Consider the following 21,512-nt stretch of genomic DNA (forward strand, 5'->3'; position numbering starts at 1 on the left):
CGCCCCGGCGTTGCTTCTCTGAGCGGCGCATTCTCGGACAGCTGCTAAAAGTCGCGTAAGGGAAAGAAAAAAAGTTCCTCCACACGATGACCACTTGTCGACACTGACCGCCGATTTCAGAAACAAAGAAAGTTACCTTATTTGAACCCCGCCGCGTTCGCCCGCGCTCGTGTGTGTGTGTGTGTATATAGAAACCACCTGCTTATAAAGAACACTTGACGAAATGGGAACTTGTCAGAGGTCTGTTACGTGCACATTGCACCGCATTTCAACAAGAAAATCACGCTCCTGCTTTTTTTTTATTTAAGCACGTTGAACGTCTCTCGCGCCGTACGTAGCCAACCGCGCTAATCGGAGGTGCGGGGGAAAGGACAACAAACTTAAACACAACAACAAGCAGTTCTAAAGAAATTAGTTTTCAATTGAGATTTAAAAGTGCATAGCTCCAGTGGCTTCCTCGTATCGGAAGGAAGAACGTTCCAGACGGCCGCGGAAGTGCATCTGAAAGCACGCGATGAGGTGACCGTCTTTGTTCGAGGGGTAGCCCACAGCCGCTGCTGCGAGGATGACCAAAGTTTGTGTGATGGTTTATGCTGCTTGACAAGCTCGACAAGGTATTGTGGTTAATTTGTCTGCGAGGAAGACGGTTTAAAGAAACAATCCTCCCACTGCAGGTTGGTTTTAACAAGCTCACAGAGGTCACAGGCCATCGTGTTAATAGTTCCCAGTACAATACATTAATCAAGTAAAATTAATGCACGTGTATGTGTTAAGCCACTGTTACCAGAGCGCTGAGCTGCAGGTTAGAAGGTCAGCTGTCTGGGCCAAGGGTCATTGCTCCCACAGTCCCAAACCCTGGGTCAAAAGGCAGCAATCCCTCCCAAGTGCTCCTTTTTCTTTCATCAAACTCACGTGACGTCGGGATTTTGTGTGCACACTACCGTTTGTTTGACCGACTTCTGTGATCAAAAAGCCCTCTTAGTATGTTTAGCCAGAAGCCGCCAGACCGTATATTGAGTCCAGATTTTTGTAGGGTGAAAAATCAAACATTATTTTACTGTGAACCCCTATAAAAGGCCCTGTGTATGGATAACACATGCTTATCAGACATTCGTGGGGGGTTTTTTGGACCTTGTATTTTTCTTCATTTACAGCTCTTTGCCAATCCACCACCGTATCAAGGACTCCCCAATGCCATGTAAGTCATGTTGGTTGTTTGACCATACTTCACCACGCTGGTCACTAAGTGTGGGTTGGTGAAGGGGGGAGCTCAGGACTGGTTCAGATATAACTCTCACGTTAGCCGTGGCCGAGAATTGAACTTAGGTTGTCAGTTTCACAGCGCATGGCACTGACCACTGCACCACCATTGCGCCACTCATATCCTTAAGTGATTTTGAATATCCATAAGCATGAAGGACATATAACGAAGCAAGGCCCGATCCACAAATACTAAGGAGATAGTTACAGTGATACACTCGCGCTGGCACTGATCTTAGCCATGGCTGGGAATTGAACTCGGATCACCAGGTACAAAGCATCGTGTGCTAACCACTGTGCCACCCATTCTCCCCAGCAAAAATTGGTGTAGATTCAACACATTCTTGCATAATTCTTGCTTGAAGGAATTCTACATTTTACAACAGAATATTCGTCCCTTGAAAGGGCCTTCTTGCATCCAGACATGTTTTTATATATCTAGAACTTTGAGATCCATTGAAAGGAGTAAAATATTACAGGAGCAACAGGGGTTAGGTATGCAATTGTACGTATTGTGTATTTTAACAAAAAACTGTCTGACTGACCTACAAAAATAAACTTGTTTCGTAGTTGAGAAAAAAAACGCAATTAGAAAAAAAAACCCCTTCAATTGTTTACCGCACAAAATGAAACCTCTGCTACCATAAGCCACAACGGGAGGACGGAAAAAAATGAGAGTGGGAGCAGATAAGTTGTGTGCCCACGGCTCCGTGTAATACTTCGAGACTTTGTTGGAGGAGGAGGAGGAGGAGTTGGTTGAGTCTGGGGGAAGGGGATGGATAGAGGAGGAGGTTGGAGGGCGGGGGGGGGGCGGATTATCCTCCACCAACCCCACTCTTTCACCCCAACCCCACTCCCCCCTGGCCATCCCCCCCCCCCCCCTGCACCCCCCCCCCCGCACCCCCCCCTTGTCATGTGCATTCCCTCTTTGGATAGAGGCAGCGATGCCTGCATACACATAACCCCCGGTAGCATTGTGCTCGCTCGCTCAGCGGAGTGGCACAGGGATCGCGTGCACGCGCAAACGGTGCGCCGGCGACAGCAAAACAAAAATGCAGGAGGCAGAGAGGGGGGGGGGGGAGGCTAGCCCCCAACGAGTGCCCCGACTCGGAAGAGTAGCGGGACCGGGCTACTGGTTGCCGCACTGCGGAGTTACACCGGGGGAGGATTGCTTGTCTCCTGAGCAAAGGAGAGACGGGGAGATTGCTCGCTCTTCCCCGAATTGCAGCGTGGGTAAGCTCCAAATGTATTTAACCGTTTGTTTGTGGGTGTGGGGGGGGGGTAAAAAAAGATATCTGTGTGTGGGAGTAACTCGATTTTGTTGCGCGCCGACTCGAGGGCTCGCTTTTGTCGCTCGCTCGCTCGCTCGTCGTCGTCGTCGTCGTCGTCCTCCTCATCGCACGATCCGTTTTCGAACATCGTTAATGTTTCTCCGTTGTGTTTTAAAGCGCGTGCGTGGGGGGGGGGCGATGCGTTTTTTAGCACGGCGATAACGGAAATCCATCGGCTTTTAAACATTTATGGGAAGTGTTTCGCGCGCTTGTGCACCCACGCACGCTCTTAGGCGGCGGGGGTTATCAAACTTGGCGGGTCTTCGTCAAGCATTTATTCGCGTTCTCTCGCGCGCAGCCTTGGCAAACGATGTGCGCCCCCCCCCCCTCTTTGCAGCGAGCAGGTTATGCATATTTTGAAGCACATCGCTTCTGCTATGTAATAAGATTGTGAATTATTCAGGCAAGTGTTCGTGAAGGTTTCATGGCAATCTGCTGCTTTTGCCAAACGGCTAATTGCCCGTCGGGGTTTATGCATCTAGAAATGGCTTTATATTGAGCAATAGAGCGATTTTATTCCAACTTCGGCTGTGCACATTAGCAGACCTCATGGGTCCCTTACTACTGCCAGAGGTTTGAGGCCTAGAAGTTGCTCAGCCTCTCACTCTCGTACAATTCTCTGAATGCGTTATTGGCTTAATGAGGCAGCTTGCCATTGATTTTTGCCAAAAGCCTCATTGTAAATTGTGGCTGTAAAGTCTGCCACCGTATAGAATAATGCAAGCTAATACTGTGTTCCATAAAAAAAACTAACTGTTTGTAATTATGTAAATGTATCTCCTCTCCACTAGATAACCAATTATTGTGCGGTAGTGCACCATAAACATCTCGTGCCGCTACAACCTGCCCTTGTAATAAATAGTACAACGTTTAAAGAGAGTTAAAAGCAAGTAATTGGGAGGTATGAACTGGCAGCTCAAGTACGCTTTTGATGTTCTTGTGAAGTGCGATTGGTTGAAGCGTTGACTTATTTTTTAATCCTCCAGCTTTTGTGTTATACGAGGTATGACGATTAAAAGAAAAACATAATCCAGGGCAAGTTAAAGTTAAGTTTATTCCCTGCTACTCCCATGTCAAATTCCAGCTGGGTTTTCCCACATTGCACACGTGGAATATTGGCCACAGCATTTATATGTACAGAGTACAAGAAAGAGAGAAAAAAATTACCAGATGTTTACACGTTTAGCATTTCGTGCGTATAGGCAATACGTTGATCTGTTAAAATGTTTTAATGCAGAGGTAATTTACGGTCGGGATGGAAGTGGTGGCCCAATCTTGCGTGGTAGTCACTGCGCTGTGAACCCAGCAAGCCGAGTTCGATTCCCAACCGTGGCTCCCCATCCGTGGCAAATGAGATCCGAACCAGTCCTGGGTGCCTCCATTGCCACCCTACACTGGCCAATGTGGTGAAATATGGTCGAACAACCCCCATGACCAACAGCATGGGAGACGTCTTCATCCAGCAGTGTTGACGAAGGGCTGCAAGTTATACTTTTCTGTAAATGTACAATCATACGTTTACATGTTTTCCACTTAATTGTGTTGCTTCAATAGCTGTTTACGTTTTTATTTCACGTTATTCTCTCTTCTTATTTATAGTCCTATCATTTTCACCAGTAGCAAGCGGAATATTTTCAAGGGCACGCTTTTGTGTTAGCAAGAGATAACGCGCGTAATTGCGGGTTGCATTTTTGCAGTGACACCGGCATGCAGTGACCTTCGTGTATAGAAAGCAGCATGAATCGCTATAAACATTCATAATCATTTACAACCCTATCCACCGCTCCATGAAGGGTTGTTTGACAAACTTTACTCCCAATGATCAGTACGGGTTTGGCGAAGGGGGCAGGCCTAGGGCTGGTTCAGATATCACTAGCACGTTAGCCGTGGCCGAGAATCCAACTTAGGTTGGTCGGGTTCGCAGCGCATGGCACTGACCACTGGCCCCACCGTGGTGGCACTCATATCCCTAAGTGATTGTGAATATCAGTAATCATGCAGGATCTGTAACGAAGCGAGGCCCGATCCACAAATACGAAGGAGATACATTTCGATTTGAAGCTTTCGTGACTGCAGGGATTCATCTTCTTGGTTTTTTCGGTAAAGTCATTCTCTTATTTTGTTATGTTTTATTTTTATTCTTCCCTTCTACGTGACTTTACCGAAAGAACCAAAGAAGACGAAGGAGATAGTTACAGCGATACACTGACGCTGCTCTCCTGACGCGGCCGCCTGGCTTGACCACCTGAATGTGAAATTGTAGTCGTTGCTCTGCATCTACCGCAGCCGTACAACAAGAAGAAGGAGGAGACGCATGAAGGAGTACAACTTCAGATGTTTTATGTGAAATCCCCACACTCTTGGGATCCGGGGAAGGTATTCGATCTGATAGGTGTAAGACTTAGTGTGCGAGGGGATCGAGTCTCCAGACTACCACACACACACACACACACCACCCCAGCCTTACTTTCTTCCAACCGTGATAGCTTTCGGAATAGAGATGTTCTTAATTGCTGCAAAGTGCAGGAATGCTTTTCTTGAGTGTGATCGGTATAGATGATCGATATCACTTAAAGACGCTTTCATTGGTTGTAAAAGTTTAAAGGTGTGTTTTGCGAGCGGCTATTCATAAACTTTCTAGCCCTTTGTTGATCACGGTACTCAATACCATAGTTTGTGTGTGAAGTATGGGGTGAGTTTCCACGTAAGTGCTATAGATTAGCAAATTTGTTTATAGTGTAAGTTCAATATTACTGATAGTTTCCCCTTTGAAATCAGCTTTACCTGAAAAGTAATGTCTCTTATTGTTTCCTATGAAAAAGAGAACGTGTATACACAACTGATATATATACAACACACCAAGGTGTACCATGCAAGATGCGTAATATCCGTTTAACACGTACACATTTTACTATTGCCTGTTAGCAGCAGTATCACAGTTGGGCAGCGAACCGAGCTGATGAACCTAGACACCTGAGTTCGATTCTCAGTGGCGAGAAATATCTGAACCGGTCCTGGCCCCCTACACTTCACCAACCTGCACCGACCAGCGTGGTGAAGTATGGTCGAGCAGCCCCCTCCCATGGCTGGGACAACCTTCATCCAGCAGTGGATTGACAAACTCGAGAAGCTATAAAGTACGGAGCATTAAATGCAGACAAAGTCCAAGGCATGCCATGAATTGTGAAGGTGTCATGTTAATAAAATCACGTTAGAGCACAACAGACTTTCTGCCATTGAGAGTGTACAAATGCTTACAGAGGATAGAGCAATCATTGCTGAGAATGTGTCTCAGCTTCCACATTGTGATACGCAATATTTATTGTGAATACATGTTAGGGTAACATTCATTCAAGGACTTTGTATACCTGTGCTGCACAAGACAACTGTACCTGCTTCATCTAGCAACCACTGCGATGTTTCCGCCTGATTAAGCGAGCAAGTAATGCTTTTATGCGGGCCATTATATAATTGGCAATTCCTCAATGTCTAGATTTTTTTTTCTACAATTTTGATTCCCCCAAAAGTCCATCGCGGACTTGTAGAGTTTCCGAGCATTGCCGATGGCTGGCGAGCGCATCAAGCCTTGCGTCAAGCGCTTCTGCAAGATGCGCCGTCTCCGTAGTAATAATAATTCCAAAGCAGTGGTTCTTAAACCTGGCGAGCACGCACTCCCTGGGGGTGCAAGATGCCCTTTCTGGGGGTGCGAGAAATGCGGCAATTTTTGAGAAGGTAAATCGTCGAAACAAAATTAAGCATGTGCACGTGAGTACGGCTACTTTGTCTCATCAAACCGATGTATTTGTTATCGTAAGTTTTTTTTTTAACGATTGAAAGCCAAAGAGGTGCAAGGCTGCAGTAAAAGGTTAAGAACCACTGCTCTAAATAGTCGACGCCAATCTTTGCATATGGTGCCCACTCATCGGCGTGACCTTAAAATATCGCAGTGGGCATGTAAGAGCATCGCAACAACTGCCCGTTTTTCGAACCGTACAACAGAAAATACGACTACAGACGGTGACTTCTTCGTAGTTGACACATTGGGCTTTTTAATTCACCTATATAATCAAAGTAACAAAAATAAGGTAACGTTACAGCAGCCCTGCCAATTCCCTCCTCGTGCCACTTGCTGGCAGAAGGGCCTTCCACTAGAGGCAGTGCTAGAGTGCCCCTCTTGGGGAGTATTTCTCCCCTCCTCTTCCACGCTGGTCAAACCTTCTCGGAAGAGATGGTAGCACCTACACTTTACGTCACCGCGTGCGACCTGCGGTGTACAAGATTCCGTCGTCGTTCACGAGGGACACGTTCCGAAGATGCTCGTGAAGAGCAATACATAAATAAGCTGTTAAATACATTAAATGTATCTCATCACTTTATGTCATCACTTTATGTCATCACTTTCTCTCTCATCTCTTTATCTCTCATCTCTTTTATCTCTCATCACTTTAGCTCATCACTTTCTCTCTCAATGCAATCGTGTATAGTTCCAGATGCGATTCGCGGAGAGCCAAAATTGCGGATGACAAGTTCGGGAATAACGAGGGAATATTGTAACTCGTTTTTACTTCTGGCAGCACAAGAGACGACGAGATTCAAGAAACTTGGAACCATCGTTTAAATTTCCACACCGGGAGATCAAAACGATAACCTCTGAACTGTAAGAACAGTTTGCTAACATCCCTTTCATCAAAGTTATCTCGATCAAAAAAATAAAATGGGAATACATTCTCAGCAATCCTTAAAATGTGAAATGCCTTTGTTTGGAAAAATTTGGGGCGAAATATTGGGGTACAAGGAATGTAAGAGTAGGATGTTGGTGGAGGGGGGAGGTGGGCTGAGGCATAATTTGCCGGTTCCAGTCCCCACTGCAGTCTTTAGTGCCCAAACTCAGTGTGCGTGATAGAGTTAATGTGGAGTCTGCTGGTATGCCGCCAATTATTCAATGAACGTTATCGGTTGCATATGGCGAGTGTGGACTCTGCAGATGCCATGTGTGGATAATTGTCTGCATGCTCCCCAACTGCCACGCTCTGGCCATGTACCTTGCTAACCGTGGGCAGAGCCTGTTTGTCGCGGTGCAACAGTAACGTCAACGGCGTTTTAATTAGTCGCGAAGCTAATTTCGAAGCGCGTGTGCTGATGCAGAAACGCTGCAACTGTGCGTGCGTGCATGAGCAAATGACCGCAAAGAAAACACATTAGTACGTCGACGAGCATGGCACGTGTGCTTGCTCCCTTCCGTGCGTGACGTTACCCTGAGTAGATTTAAAAATAAATTCATTCGAATGTGTAACGTTCCTTTTCCATACGCCGAACATACCTTGAGCGGTGCAGCGATTCACGCGCTGTAACTTTGAACCCCAGAGAGCTGAGTTTGATCTCCAGCCACGGCTAACATACATCAGTGGCGAGCGACAACAGGAACCAGACCTGCTTCTCTCCTTGTCTTTGTTGAACTTATTTCACACCGTACGTAGCCAACCGCGCTAAACGGAGGTGCGGGGGGGGGAAGGACAACAAACTAAACACAAAAAGCAGTTCTAAAGGAAGTATTTTCAATCTAGATAATTTAAAAGTGCATAGCTCAAGTGGCTTCCAAATATCGGAAGGAAGAGCGCTCCAGACGGTCGCAAGGACCTCCCCAGCAACCACCACTGAGTCGAATGTCCCTTCTGAGCATCTTAACTCTCAGGGTGTTTGGGTAGCGACTGGATCAGATGAGTTGTGTGGTTTGGCAGCACAGTTGAAGCGGATGTCATCGCGTTTTGGCCTGAAGTGATTCTTCGTCCCTCCACTATTTGGAGTTGTGATTCGATTCAAGAATAAGTTTTCTTTTTACCCAGTCCATGTTAGCGCCTCTGGCTGCTTTGCTTGGCTGCAAGGGTCACGTGACCTGCTTGTTTACAATATGCGTGAATCTACCGTTGCTGATTCTCGGCTCGCACGATTCAAACTGCACGCGTCGTCGGCTTAAGAATCTAATTTAATGGGTTCATCGATGCGTCGTTCGAGCCGTTATCGTGAGCAGGGATAGCCCCCTGGTAAGGATTGCTTACACGTGGCGGTGCAACAGTGCATCGATTATTTTTATTGATTCGTAGGTTCACGATACAAGTGTCTCACATTGTATGTGAGAGAATAGTTTCCATATATGTTGCATGCAGTGGACTTAAGAGCCGTTATTTGGGCATTGCATTTACAATGATGTTACAAAAGAAGCGATTTGTTGAGAGAATCACAGCCCTGAATCGCGATAATTTATCGAATCACAAGGATGATCCTTATTAACATCTCGTCAACGTGGGGGCACCACGGTGGTGAGATGTTAACTACTTCGCCTGGTATATAGGAGGTCGTGGGTTCGATCCTGACCCTGACACATGTATATTTGGAGTTTGCATGTTCTCCCTGTGGTCGCCTGGATTTTTCCTCCAGGTCCTCCGGTTTTTCCCCCTCCACATTTAGAAACGTGCGTTTAAGAGTCCCTCCACTATTTGCTTCACTTCAGCTGCTATAAATGTCCACACGGTAAGCCACTTTGTTGAGCTATCATTTGTGATGACCAGGTCACTTCCGGAGAAAACGAATCTCATAAAGCTCAGCGGGCCTTTCCTTGTCAAATAAAGTGTAGTTTTAGTTTAATTATATATTTTCGTGAGCTGCCCGCAATGGCGTGAAGTCGTGGCCTGTTGGGTTAACACGGCGCATTGCGCAATGGACCCTGGCCAGGGATAACGTCACAGTGGAGGGAGCGGGTCCACTCATACTTGACCAGAATGGTCAATTCTTGGGCAAACGACTGCCCCATGACTCGCATGGCATGGGGAATCCCTTATCCAGCAGTGGATTTGGCGAAGTTGCTGTAAATTATTATTTATTGCAATATGCTTCACTTCAGATGTATTTATCTTGGGTCCGGTGTGTTGGCACAATGTGCTGTATATTAATAGCAACAACAACAATAATGTTGGTAAAGAAATTCAATAGAGGGTTGAGCTATTGGGATGGTGAAAGAGCAAATTGTATGACTAAGGTTGTGTCTGTTCGATTCAATATGTACACAATACCAACACATGATTACTGTTATTCTAAGGATATTGGATATGTGCTATAGACTCAGCTCAAACCACACGTTAGGGTGACATTGCTTTGCTTTCTCAACACGAGGGTAAAATGCAGTGTTGATGGGTAAAGTTTGAGGTTCGTGTTTGCAGCAACTTGGTATGAATTATCACAAAATACGAGCGAAGAGCAAACTTCTAAAATTTCAGAAGAACACTTTACGTGCTTTGGCTGTAAGGTGTTTACACAGCATCTCATTCCTTATATTTTCAAATCTCTCTTCTATTTTTAAAGGAACAAAACCCCATCCTGTGGGAGTGATGTCATAACAAGACTGTGTAGGAAGCATCGTGAAATGAGTATAATCGATTCTGAGCATTCCAAACACGATTTGTTTCTTTTATTCCCATTCTACTAAGATGCGACTTAATTGCAACCGGGCTTCTGAGCTAGTTATTAAGGGGTCACTGATAATTATCATAATCTCCACCAGTTAACAAAAGGTACGTATTTTATTCATTCCCCCATCCCCCGTCCCAACACCCTCCCTCCCTTCTCTCGTCTCATCTCAACTGTTTGCTGCAACAACAAGAAGCCCCGTTCTAATTAAATTTCTCCCCTGTAAAATATATATATTTGATGCACTTCACTCTCTCAGCTATACTTGGGCCACTGCCTCATTACAGCCCAAAAAATGCCACCTCAGATTAAAAAAAACTTTCACAAAACTAAAAAAGCCAAACTTTGCCAGATTGTATTTTTTTCGAGTTTTGAAGGCCTTGCAAACAAAACATAATTCCCATAAATAAAGGGGCAGCCCTGCAACGTCTTGATCATAGCATTGCTGGCATAAAGGCCTCCATTAGAGGGGGCTCTGGAAAACCCCTCCAGAGGGCACTTGGCTTACTCTCCCATGCTGGCCTGTTACGTTGGAAGAGGTGGATTTACCCACACTTTACCCCACCACACGTGACTTGCCCGATCGACGAACTGGTGTGGCAATTTGTACTGCTGGGTAGGCTCATATATATAGCGTTGCCATATATACACTCTGCTTTTATATTGATCATTATCCCTTTGGTTTGCTCAGCAGCGTGTACTGTGGAAACTTGATCGTGACATTAAAATTATGATTTGGTTTTTTTGTATGGCTTGTAACATGCAGTGGTTTCCTACTGAGTAGTGAGACAACCTTTTTGTAAAATGAATCTCAGGCTGGTATGTGAACTTTCAATTCCACTTTAAGAACTTTTACAGTGTAGGCACATACTGATGGGGGCTCAATGGCTGAGCATATTTTGATTGTCATACTTTGAAGCGTGTATATCCCAAATACCCTGTAATACAGTACATCGTTATTATATTCTTGGTTCTTTCGGTAAAGTCACGTCTTGCTGTGGTTTTCACACCTGATGATGATTGCTTGTGTTGCAGTCGAAACGTCGTGAGAATTTTATTGTTTTATATTTTTATTATTTTATTGTTTCCCTTCTACGTGACTTTACCGAAAGAACCAAGAATATGAATCCCTGCAGTCACGAAAGCTTTCAATCAAACTTTTACATCGTAATTGTTTACATGCATAGCAGTCATCGCCACCAACTGGCAGACTAACGCTAACTCGCAGGCCAGTGCCAAGCCGCCGTGTGACCACACACACACGGATGGGCAAGCTGCCGTGAGGAGGTCCCCTCGGCGAACAAAAAAAAACTGCACTCTGTGAGACGCTTTGTTACGTTATGGGTGCGATATTCCGTACGTGTAAATGCAAATGTTATTAATTATATTGTTATTTTTGCTAAGTGGCTAAGATTTAAAAAACAATGTGGCACGGACAAAAAAAATTGGATGAAACATTGCAATTAAAACGCAAATATAATAATAGGACTTAGTGCTTCTTATTTAATTATGATTGAATATTTAGGCAAAAATTATACCACGCGTTTTCGTTATGCTTTTATTAACTATATTAATTCGACCTACTTAAAGCTTACGCTCACTCGGGTCTGATACGATGGAGCAGTGGCACAGTGGTTAGGACTCTGTGCTGCGGACCCGGTGACATCTAAGTTAGATTCCCAGCCACGGCTAACATCAGCGGTGAGCTATAATTTGAAGCGGGCCCTGGCTTTCCCCCTCTCATCAACCCGCACCGACCAGCATGGTCCGCAAACAACTCCCGATGATCACGGTTGGCTACGCTACCGGTGCGAAAGAAGTTCAGCATACATACATAGACTCACATGGAGACGCATAGACTCACACAAAGACACACAGACTCAGAGACACATAGTTTGTTGTTTTTCCCCCGCACCTCCGATTAGCACGTTTGGCTGCGTACAGTGCGAAAGAAGTTCAAAATACATACGTAGACTGCATGGTGCAGATCGGTCAAACGTCCCCGATGACTGACACGGCGTGTGTCGGCCTTCATCCGGTGGTGGTTTAACACATGGACATTGTTATGGTGATGATAATAATAGTTAGATTTTGTTTTGTACAGCGTCATTTATGCAAATTGCATCTTAAAAATTCTGAACGTTGCAGTCCAGATTAACATAAAAAAAAGGGACTGGAACACTGGAGATAAACCAAACGAACAAGATCAATGGAGGTTAATATAACACGACCTTGGGCAGGGAGACCAGTTAACACTGAATGCTTTTGTGACAATTATTAATAATTGTACTAAATGTGTGCGAGTTGCATTTTAACGCTGGAGCGTTTGGTGTGTGTTTAGAGGCAAGTTCAACATTGCTACCTTGGCGAGCACGCCTGTAAATCTTACCTACGGTGGTCAAAGGTCTGGTATCGTACACAGTAATGAAGAATTCCTGCCCTCTCGTAGACATTGGCCATGATACTGGGGCAACCTCTGACAAACGCAACATTGGTGTGGTTACACCGAGCCACACGGCAACGCACCATGGAGCGCCGCGGTGGCGAAGATGTTAACTACCTCGCCTGGTATGCAGGAGGTCATGGGTTCAATCCCAATACTGATGCCTGGATATTTGTAATTTCCATGCTAACGCCATGGTGGGCGCGTGGATTTTTCTCCAGGCCCTCCGGTTTTTCCCTCCACAGTTAGAAACGTGCGTTGAGTGTATTTGGCAGCTATACATTTCCACGTGATCATCTGTGGCCAAGCACACTTAATGAAAAAAAGAGCTATATCGCTCAGTGGGGCCTTACCTGGTAAAATAAATGTGAAAAATAACACTGCTCGGAGATACTCTTACCAAGGTGGCGCTTACGACGGGTGTTGGCTAGCAATGGAATTTCATGAAAAAAAAGAGGTTGGGAAAGAGGGCTTTTAGTCCCCAGTGGTCCATTGGCATTCTAAATGTAAATATGAAGATAACCATTCACTGAACTGTCATATATACACAAGCCAGTACCAGCCCATCCGGCAGATGGGTGTTTTTTTGGTCTCTCGACTCGGGTCTTTAATGAAACTACGTTGAATGAGAGATATGTGAAGCCTCATTTGGCTTTGCTCTCCCATCCTCCCAACACCTGGTTACTTTTAGCATGATCAAGTTTACCCGTGTCGTGAAAGCTACATTGCGAATGCATGGTCTGAAGCTTTCAATGGAAAGAAACATTTTTTTTTAAATAGGGATTCTGTGCATCTCTAAAACCCCCCATGAGATTTAAACGAATGAGAGTAGTCATCAGGAATGATCTGGCCACTGCTGGATTCAAGCTGTCATCATCTGTCACATTTCTGCATTATAACAATTCACCTAGCCACCTGCACACGAGCTGGTTTCATCGCTCCATCTCCTTGGTTAATGCCCTCTCAGATGTATTCCATTCTTGGCTGCCACTCTTATTACTTTTCTTGACCATCGGTCATCATCCCTTCGAGTGACATATCCTGCCCGAGCCCACTTTCTTAAGTCGTTATGATATCTCTAACTTAATCCACGTGTTCTTTTTCTTCCTTACACACTGAGAAACGAAGAGAAATAAGAGGTATGTGAGGGTTATTACAACGGTAGCAGTAAGGCATCAAGCACAATAGTAACATAAAATGAGTTTTCACTTTTTGTGGTACTAAGGAGAGACATTTTCATAGGCGCAGTCTTGTGCTCCGCACACGATAAATTCTACATAGCAGAATTCAGGGCCATCTCGAGGCCACTAACTTCATAAACTGGCCATATTCAAACATACTTTGGGCAAATCGTTTTTAAAAAAATATTTCAGTCCCTTCACAAAAAATCCAGCATACCAGAAAAATTACTGCTGTGGGTTTCATTTGAGCATTTTAAAGCACTCGGATGGGGCAGCATGATTTATGTTTGCCTAAAGGATTGCAGTTGGAGAACAACAAAACACAATGCACTCATTATGGCAGTGAAGGACGGGACTAGAGTGTGGAACTTGTACACCTCACATTGTAGAAACTCCATCTCGGCAATATCCTGTTTGGAATCCAAACCACAGTGCAATCCACTGCCATATGAAGGTTTCCCTGCACCTTGTAGACTGTGGGGGTCGTTTGTTCCAAACTTTACCATTCTCGTCAGTGCAGGTTGTTGAGGTGGTGCCCAGGACCGATTCAAATACCACTCCCTACTGGTGTCAACCTTGGACGGGAATCTCTTTCAGGTCGCTGGGTTCGTGGTGGATAGAGTGGAGAGAGGTGGGTACGCTGGTTCGTGCGCTGCGATGCGAACATGGCTGGGAATCGAACTCTAGATTCTCAGCCCACGGCTGTAGCAATTGGATGGCTACCATACGTAGCTAACCGATCAGCGCGGTTGGTAACGTACGGTGCTAAGGAAGTTCAATATACTTCTGAACACGGCTCCCCTCTGCCCCTCTTTACCAAACCGTACTGCGCAGTGTCAGGAAGGATGGTCAAGCAGTCTCCTTGACTTGCATGACATGGGGATGCCTCCATGAAAGGCATCAATTATTGAACGTGATGACATGTATATTTCCGCAGAAATACATCATGGCAGGTGCTTCGCGGCAACGTTGGTGAACATTTTCGGAACCATTTGCGTGATATTAATGTGCGCTCAGTTACAACGCAATGTAAAGCGCGGACGGGTGCATTAAATATATATATAAAAAATTGTGCACATGAAAATGATTCCATCCCACGCTTTTGCACGTGTTTGCGTTTGAGCTAATCAAAACAGAGCCGGTTGCTGTAAAGATGAGAGAGGGAGAGGGGAGGGTGGAGAGAGAAGAGAAAAAAAAAATCAAATGCAGACGGACAAGAGTGATTTTGCTCCATTGGAATGTGCCGTGAAGCGTAAAAATGTTGTCTAGCCGTAGCCACACATGCCCTGTTCCTTTTGTGTTGCACAGTAAAAGCCTTGCGCGCACACACAGAGGCCTCGTGCTGCAAAGTGCTGCGAGTTCAACCGCTGCCATGCTTCGTCTCCCCACCCACCCCCCCCAAAAACACTCGACCCCCCCCCATCCGCCACCCCCCCAAACCACACGCCCCCCCCACCCCCCCAAAACACCCGCCCCCCCCCCCCCCCCAAAGCACATGCCCCCACCCCCCCAAAACACTCGCCCCCCCCCCATCCGCCACCCCCCCAAACCACACGTCCCCCTCCCCCAAAACACACTTCCCCCCCAACCCTCGCCCAATACCCGCCCCCCCCCTCCAAAGCACATGCCCCCACCACCCCCCCAAAGCACATGCCCCCCACCCCCCCCAAAACACTCACCCCCCCACCCGCCACCCCCCCAAACCACACGCCTCCCCCAAAACACCCCCCCCCATCAGCCACCCCCCCAAAACACCCACCCCTAACTGCCACAAGTTGCACAGATATGGCCTATGAGTTTTGCACAGTCAAATAAATAATCGTCATGGCGGTACTCTGGGGTACCAAATAATACAACATGGGCGAGGCTATTAAAATATTTTATTATTGGGACACTATTTTTCCCCCAGGAGTGTTAACTTCACTCCGCTACCGGGGTACCACTCAATCCGAAATCGGTGCCACACTCCGCGATGTCGAAACGCAACGAGGACGACGATTGTGCCGAAACCCTGAACGCTCTGGGTACACACCGTGGTGGTGGTGGTGGTGCATCGTGAGTACAGCTCGTCCAGATGAGTCGATTGCAGCATCGCCGACCATCAACAGACTAAAAACAACTGCATCACGGACATCGTGCCAGAGCCGGGGTGCTATGACACCCCGGGGTACCGCCAATGAGGTTCAAATGTCCCATCATGCACGCTTTGGCCCACTGGGCGCGTTCGATATATTGTGTAAGCAGATAAGGCCCTCAAAAATCGACTCGGGTGCCATGGCAAAAGGGGGGGGGGGGGGTGTGGGGGTGCGCACGGATGAGAGGAGGGGAAAAATAAATAAAAAGGACTGCTGCGCGAGACTGAAGTAATAAAACAAACCCCAGAACAAACACCACAGGAGGCAATACTGTCGATGAGGAGGGCACAGATATGTCGACCGGATTAGACTGCAGAAACAAGCACTCCCATTGCTGCTGCCAGCGCAATAACGCAATGCTATAAGGCAATATTAGCTCAAGCATTGACACAGGCAAAGATACCCCCGTGCCCCGTATAGCCTTAACAGACTGTTGGGGCAAGTGCTGTGTACGAGTAGCACCTGTGAAGGCCGGCACAGCGCATGAGGAGGTGGGTGGCCAACACCACGCACGGACGCCTTTGTCGTCCTGAGTGGCGATGTTTACACATCGAGCCGGGTTTAGGCTGAGTCGACCTCGGGGAGGCCCAGGAGTGGTTCAGATAACAGTCACTGGTGTTGATGGCTGAGAGAGCGAAGCGTTGCACTATCGCTCCCCCCCCCACGCACAAAGACAGATCCCCCTTAAAGACTTAACAGACACACACGCACTCTGAGACAAACACAAGTACACACTTTACTGGCCCGCTTACAACGCTCCTCTTTACACGCAGCACCAAGACACGCCGTGAAATCTTCGGTTGTGAAAATGCGTTCACAAAGACAGGCTTTTTAATTCGCCTTTTGTGTTGTTTTTTTTCTCTCTTTCCTATAGCTGGGGTTACTGCTCTTAGATTTCTCGGGAGTCCATCGTTCTCCAACAAGGTGTGTGCTGGAGTTGTGTTCTCCCCCCAGCTGTAATCGGTTATCACTATGGTGATTAAACTTTGCCCCCCAGACGGGATAATTGATATGGCAGGCTCTTGAGAAGGGGCTGGGTGGCAGTACAATTTCCGTCTGTGGCCTTTCAGGTTTCAGGTTAATGGTAACTTTGAAATGTACTGTCCATTTTTGTTGTTGTTGTTCCAAAGTAAAATGCCGTTGTTATACTTGTTAGTTTAATACAGTTGCTATTTATTTAATAATTGTAAAAAGCCTTTCTAAGCGATGGTAAGGTGGTGGAAAGAGGCGAACTACTTCGATGTGTTTTTATGGTTGTACCGCCTGCCGTTTGGCACGCTGTTTGACGTTTCGCTCCACGGACTCAGCTTCGGGAAGTTTATACTGTGGCAGTATGTTAACCATTATTTGGACGTAGGAATGGTGTGATATGGTGAAGCCGAATGCAAATAAACTAGATAGTGAACACAATAGCCCGTCTGAATCACCAAGCACTTTGTGAAAACCTACCTACCCTCTATGAAGCAACAGGTCTTTTGGCTGGAAGTCGCATCTGCAAAAATCTTGTTGGTACTGAGAATAAAACCGTCTGAGAGATGATGGACATTACAGGTGAATGGGTAACAAACGGGGCAAACCGTGTGCCGATTTGGTTGTGGATCATTGGGGAGAATAGATGAAGAATGTGTATTTGGCAGAGGCGAGGCGCACATAACAATATACAACCGGGTCCGGCTTTGTGTATTAGTGGCTTGCAGTCAGAGGGCTACTCTTGTGAATTATGTCACGGGATCTTTAACATCCACTGTGAAGTCCGCTATGAAGCAGACAGGCGGGTGGCATTTTAATGGTTAAATAATAATGTTTTTAAACATTTATTTTAGTTTAGATCACGTAAAAATAAATGTATCATTAAACCCGCCACCACCCAACACAGCCGATTATTAAGGTTTTTCACGTGAACAAAACATACCAGTTAGTTACCAGTTCAGCACATCGCTGTGTTGGCGAATAAACCCACAAAATGTACAATTCAAGTGCTGGGACATTTTTTTTATGGTTACAGGGACTCCTCTACTTATGAACAAGTTGGATGCCGGAGGTCTATTCGTAAGTCAATTTGTTTGTAAGTCCAACATTACTCGTTTCGATTCCAAACACGTTGTACGGCATGCACACTAAACACGGGAAATGGCTTTTAAAGTTGCATAATCTCCTGTAGATGGTTCTTCATGTTCTGCAGATGTAGCTACCACCACCACCATCTATTGTGTGGCGGTTGAAACTTATGACTCTCGGTCCGAACAGGCAACTGGACATACTGTACAGACAGGTTTGTTCGTATCTCTGGAATATTCGTAACTCGAATGTTCGTAAGTCGAGCAGTCCCTGTGTTACACCCAGAAGTAATAGTAATCGGGGCGACCACCCGAAATCGAACCTTGAACTTCTGCAACAAGCGGTAAAAGCACGACCCAGCTAAGGCCTTGTCACTAACTCACCCGTCGTGTATACCCTCATTGATATTCCATATCGAGTGTCAATTGTTTTCCACACACGACACTGTATATGCGTGAATGTCGGTTAATGCGTTTACATTCCAAAAGCCTTTTGTCACCTCCATAAAGAATCAAATATGTGCCAAGAGCAAAGCCAGCACTTTTGTAGCTATTCATCGGGGCCCAAATTCTGATTCGGATGTAACATTTGTTCCCCGATTTATTCGTAGCTCTACTTATTAATTTCTGCAGTGATTCAACACGCGATGGCGAATTCAGCAAAAAAACTTACGTTACATTTGTTTTCACAGACGTAACATTGTACATGACATTACAAGTTGGGACAAATAAAGCATGCCTGTGTTGTGCACGACGAATTGTTCATTATCTGAGCCTACGCGCGCGCACGCACACACACACAGACAAAATCCCGCAACAACAACAAAAAAAAACGTGCGCTTTTAACTTTCAGGGAACCAACACAACTGGCCACTGACTGCAGTCATAGTCTTGTTACAGTGCTTCTTTTAATTATTCTATTTTTTTCTTCTTCTTCGTCCTCCTTTCTTCCCCCACTCGTCCAGGCCCCTGGCTTGTGTGGGCTTACAGTTACACTGAGAAGTTTCGCGGCTGGCAAATTGCCACAGCATTCCTGCCGGCGTGACCTCCACCCCCCTTCTTCTCCTCTCTACACCTCCACTCAGAGGCAGAGAATGTAGGTCAGGAGCATAGCCCCCCCCACCGTCCCGGGCGCACAGCCAATCGCAGGACAGCGGTCGTCGTCGTCTGCTGCTGACCCCCCCCCACACACACACACACAAAGAGCCGGGCACTCATCTCGCGATGATGAATAACGGGGGGGGTGGGGGGCAATGGGAAGGTGGATATGGGACAAGGTGGGTTGGGTTGATGATGGGCTGTGTGTGTGTGCCGGGGGTGGGGGGGGGAGATTTTTGTAGAGACTTTGGGGAGAGACTTATGTGGTTGTTGGGGGTTGGACGAGGGGGAGGGGGGAGGGGGAGGGAGGGGCCCCGGTTGGAAGGAAGAGAGTCTGCTGTTGAGATGGGCCTGTCCTGGGGGGGGGGGGGGCGGTGGCCACAGCATTGCGAGCCAGCTCTTAACGAGTACAAACGTTGCTGCTAACCGTATGAATACGATTGAGAGAAGCCAAAATAATAATAATAATCGTCGTCGCGGTTAAGTTACTTTTAAGCGTCAACTTGCACGGTTTACATTTTACATTTGGGGTAAAAAAAAAATATATTGTCGAGTTGAGAACATCGTTGGAACTTTACGACTGAATCGTTCAGCATATGCTTAGTTAAGGTAGGATATACCTTTTTTTGTTGTTGTAAATATACATTCTCACTTCTTTGCATGCTTCTTGGATAATATTGTTAAATATTGATTGTGTCACAGGTGGCAGATGCAGCAGCACTTGTGTTTCCAACTAATGCATACGCTCTTCTTACCATTTGCATTTAGTGTTTTTTTTAATTAAGTAAACAGTACTTTTATGATGTGTAAATTTACATGTGGGCATAAAATAACGTCCTTCACGGACGTGTTTTAGCTGCCTTTTAATTTATTGGGGGGGGGGGGGGGTTGGCCCCACAAAGTGGAAAATTCAACTGAAAAACCTAGAAGTATAATCGTAAAAAAGCGAATCAAATTCGTTCAATGTGTATTTTACATAAATATCGTGAATTTATGACTTCTAAGTGGTATTGCACCAAAAAAAAACCCTTGGCAAACATTCTTCCAATGTTAATTTAATTGTCTTGTTATTAAAGATAAGCATGGTGCAGGATTGTGGACACTTAAATGACTAGTTAAAGGAACTAAATTATTTTTAAAAAAACAGTATCCCACATGGTAATGTTTCTCTGTTGGGCTCTTAAATTTACGCTGCTGTTGCTGTGCCAGGCTGCTGATTTCTAGGAAACAGGCAATAAAATTGTGGATGTTGAAATGTGTTTTTTTAGAATACAGTCTGCAATACATAATGGACTTATTATCAGTCATATACTCGCCTGTCTTGCTAAGCCAGAAAAAATATCTACCGTTTATAAATAAGCAATGTGAGGGTTTTTTTCTCTCCAAAAGAGCCAAAATATATTTAGACATGTGATTTATAATCTAGTACATTATGTCTTCTTTAAAGCGCACTTACTGAATGTTTGACCTTAAACTTGCATGTGTAACTTTGTATATGTGCAAATCCAGCAAACTGTACTTTGCCAAATAACTAAAAATTAAAAGAAGGGAGAGTGTGAGTTAATCAATATATAAAGTTGACAAGTCCCATCAGCATACTTGGAACAAATAGCAAATCTGGATTTTTATTAAGCTTTGTGATGATGTTTTGCCAGGGCCAGGGTGGTGGCGGCTATCAATGTCTGTAAGCCAGCGCTGGAGGCAGGCAGCGAGAGGTTGCTGGATCACCGCACCAATATTGTGAAACTCTTTTCCCATGGGCACGTCGAGGAGGAGCTGTAATACCCTGGCTCGCCAGGAGGCGGTAGTAACAGCAAACATGTGGACTCCACCTGTTCGATCTGTATGGGATAGAGTGTTTCTCCCTCGCATGCGTCGGTTTTCTCCGGGTGATCCGCTTTTCTCCCACATATAAACCCTCGTTCATTGGTTAAAAACACCTTGACATATATGTGTAGGAACTGCAGAGCTTGAGCAATGTTTGTGCTGGCTCATCACGTGGCTGCTTTTCCTGCTTGCTTGATTCATTGTGCCTCTTAGTTGTTCTCTCTCTGCGAGGTTGAGCGAATACTGTGTGTTACAAGTTTAAATTATTATGCCTTTTTCAAAACTTTCCCACACTTGTATTTTTTCTTTGTATTAACCAATTAGTTGCAGTATAACGACATTGTGGTAGAGACAGTAGCACATTGTTTTATATAATGCGCAATGAACCGGGAAACCTGAGTTCAATCCCTGGCCACTGTTAACATCAGTGGCTGGGGCGCCATGGTGGTGAGATGTTAATTCTCTCGCCTAGTATGCGTGAGGTCGTGGGTTCGATCCCGACCCTGACGCCTGTGTCTTTTGAGTTTGCATGTTCTCCCCGTGGTCGCTTGGATTTTCCTCCGGGGTCCTCTGGTTTGTCCCTCCACATTTAGAATCGGCATGCGTTTAGAGTATTTGTCTGCTATACATTTCCACAGTTGAGCTGTCGTTTGTGGCTAGGTTGCTTCTGAAAAAACGCTCCGTAGTTCAGTGGGCCTTATCTGCTAAAAAAATTTTTT

The 21,512-nt window shown here is 45.7% G+C and overlaps 1 protein-coding gene across 34 annotated transcripts in view; it reads left to right on the forward strand.

Moving 5' to 3' along the window:
* The first annotated feature begins 2,169 nt into the window (after window positions 1-2,169).
* The window catches only part of LOC142929607 (uncharacterized), a 391,053-nt gene continuing 371,710 nt past the window's right edge, over window positions 2,170-21,512 (forward strand). For 11 of the 34 annotated variants that reach the window (XR_012945777.1, XR_012945786.1, XR_012945780.1 and 8 more), the window contains exon 1: window positions 2,170-2,493. The gene's annotated coding sequence lies outside the window, so the exon portion shown is untranslated. Of the gene's footprint in view, window positions 2,494-14,196; window positions 14,308-16,685; window positions 16,736-16,808; window positions 17,877-18,833; window positions 18,969-19,318; window positions 19,576-21,512 lie in introns of those variants that run through there. The other 23 variants (XR_012945759.1, XR_012945756.1, XR_012945754.1 and 20 more) reach the window with 12 other exon arrangements.

Source organism: Petromyzon marinus, chromosome 32 (genome assembly GCF_048934315.1).
Source record: "Petromyzon marinus isolate PM22_M1 ecotype Great Lakes invasive population chromosome 32, UKy_Petmar_22M1.pri1.0, whole genome shotgun sequence".
NCBI classification, from domain to species: Eukaryota; Metazoa; Chordata; class Hyperoartia; order Petromyzontiformes; family Petromyzontidae; genus Petromyzon; species Petromyzon marinus.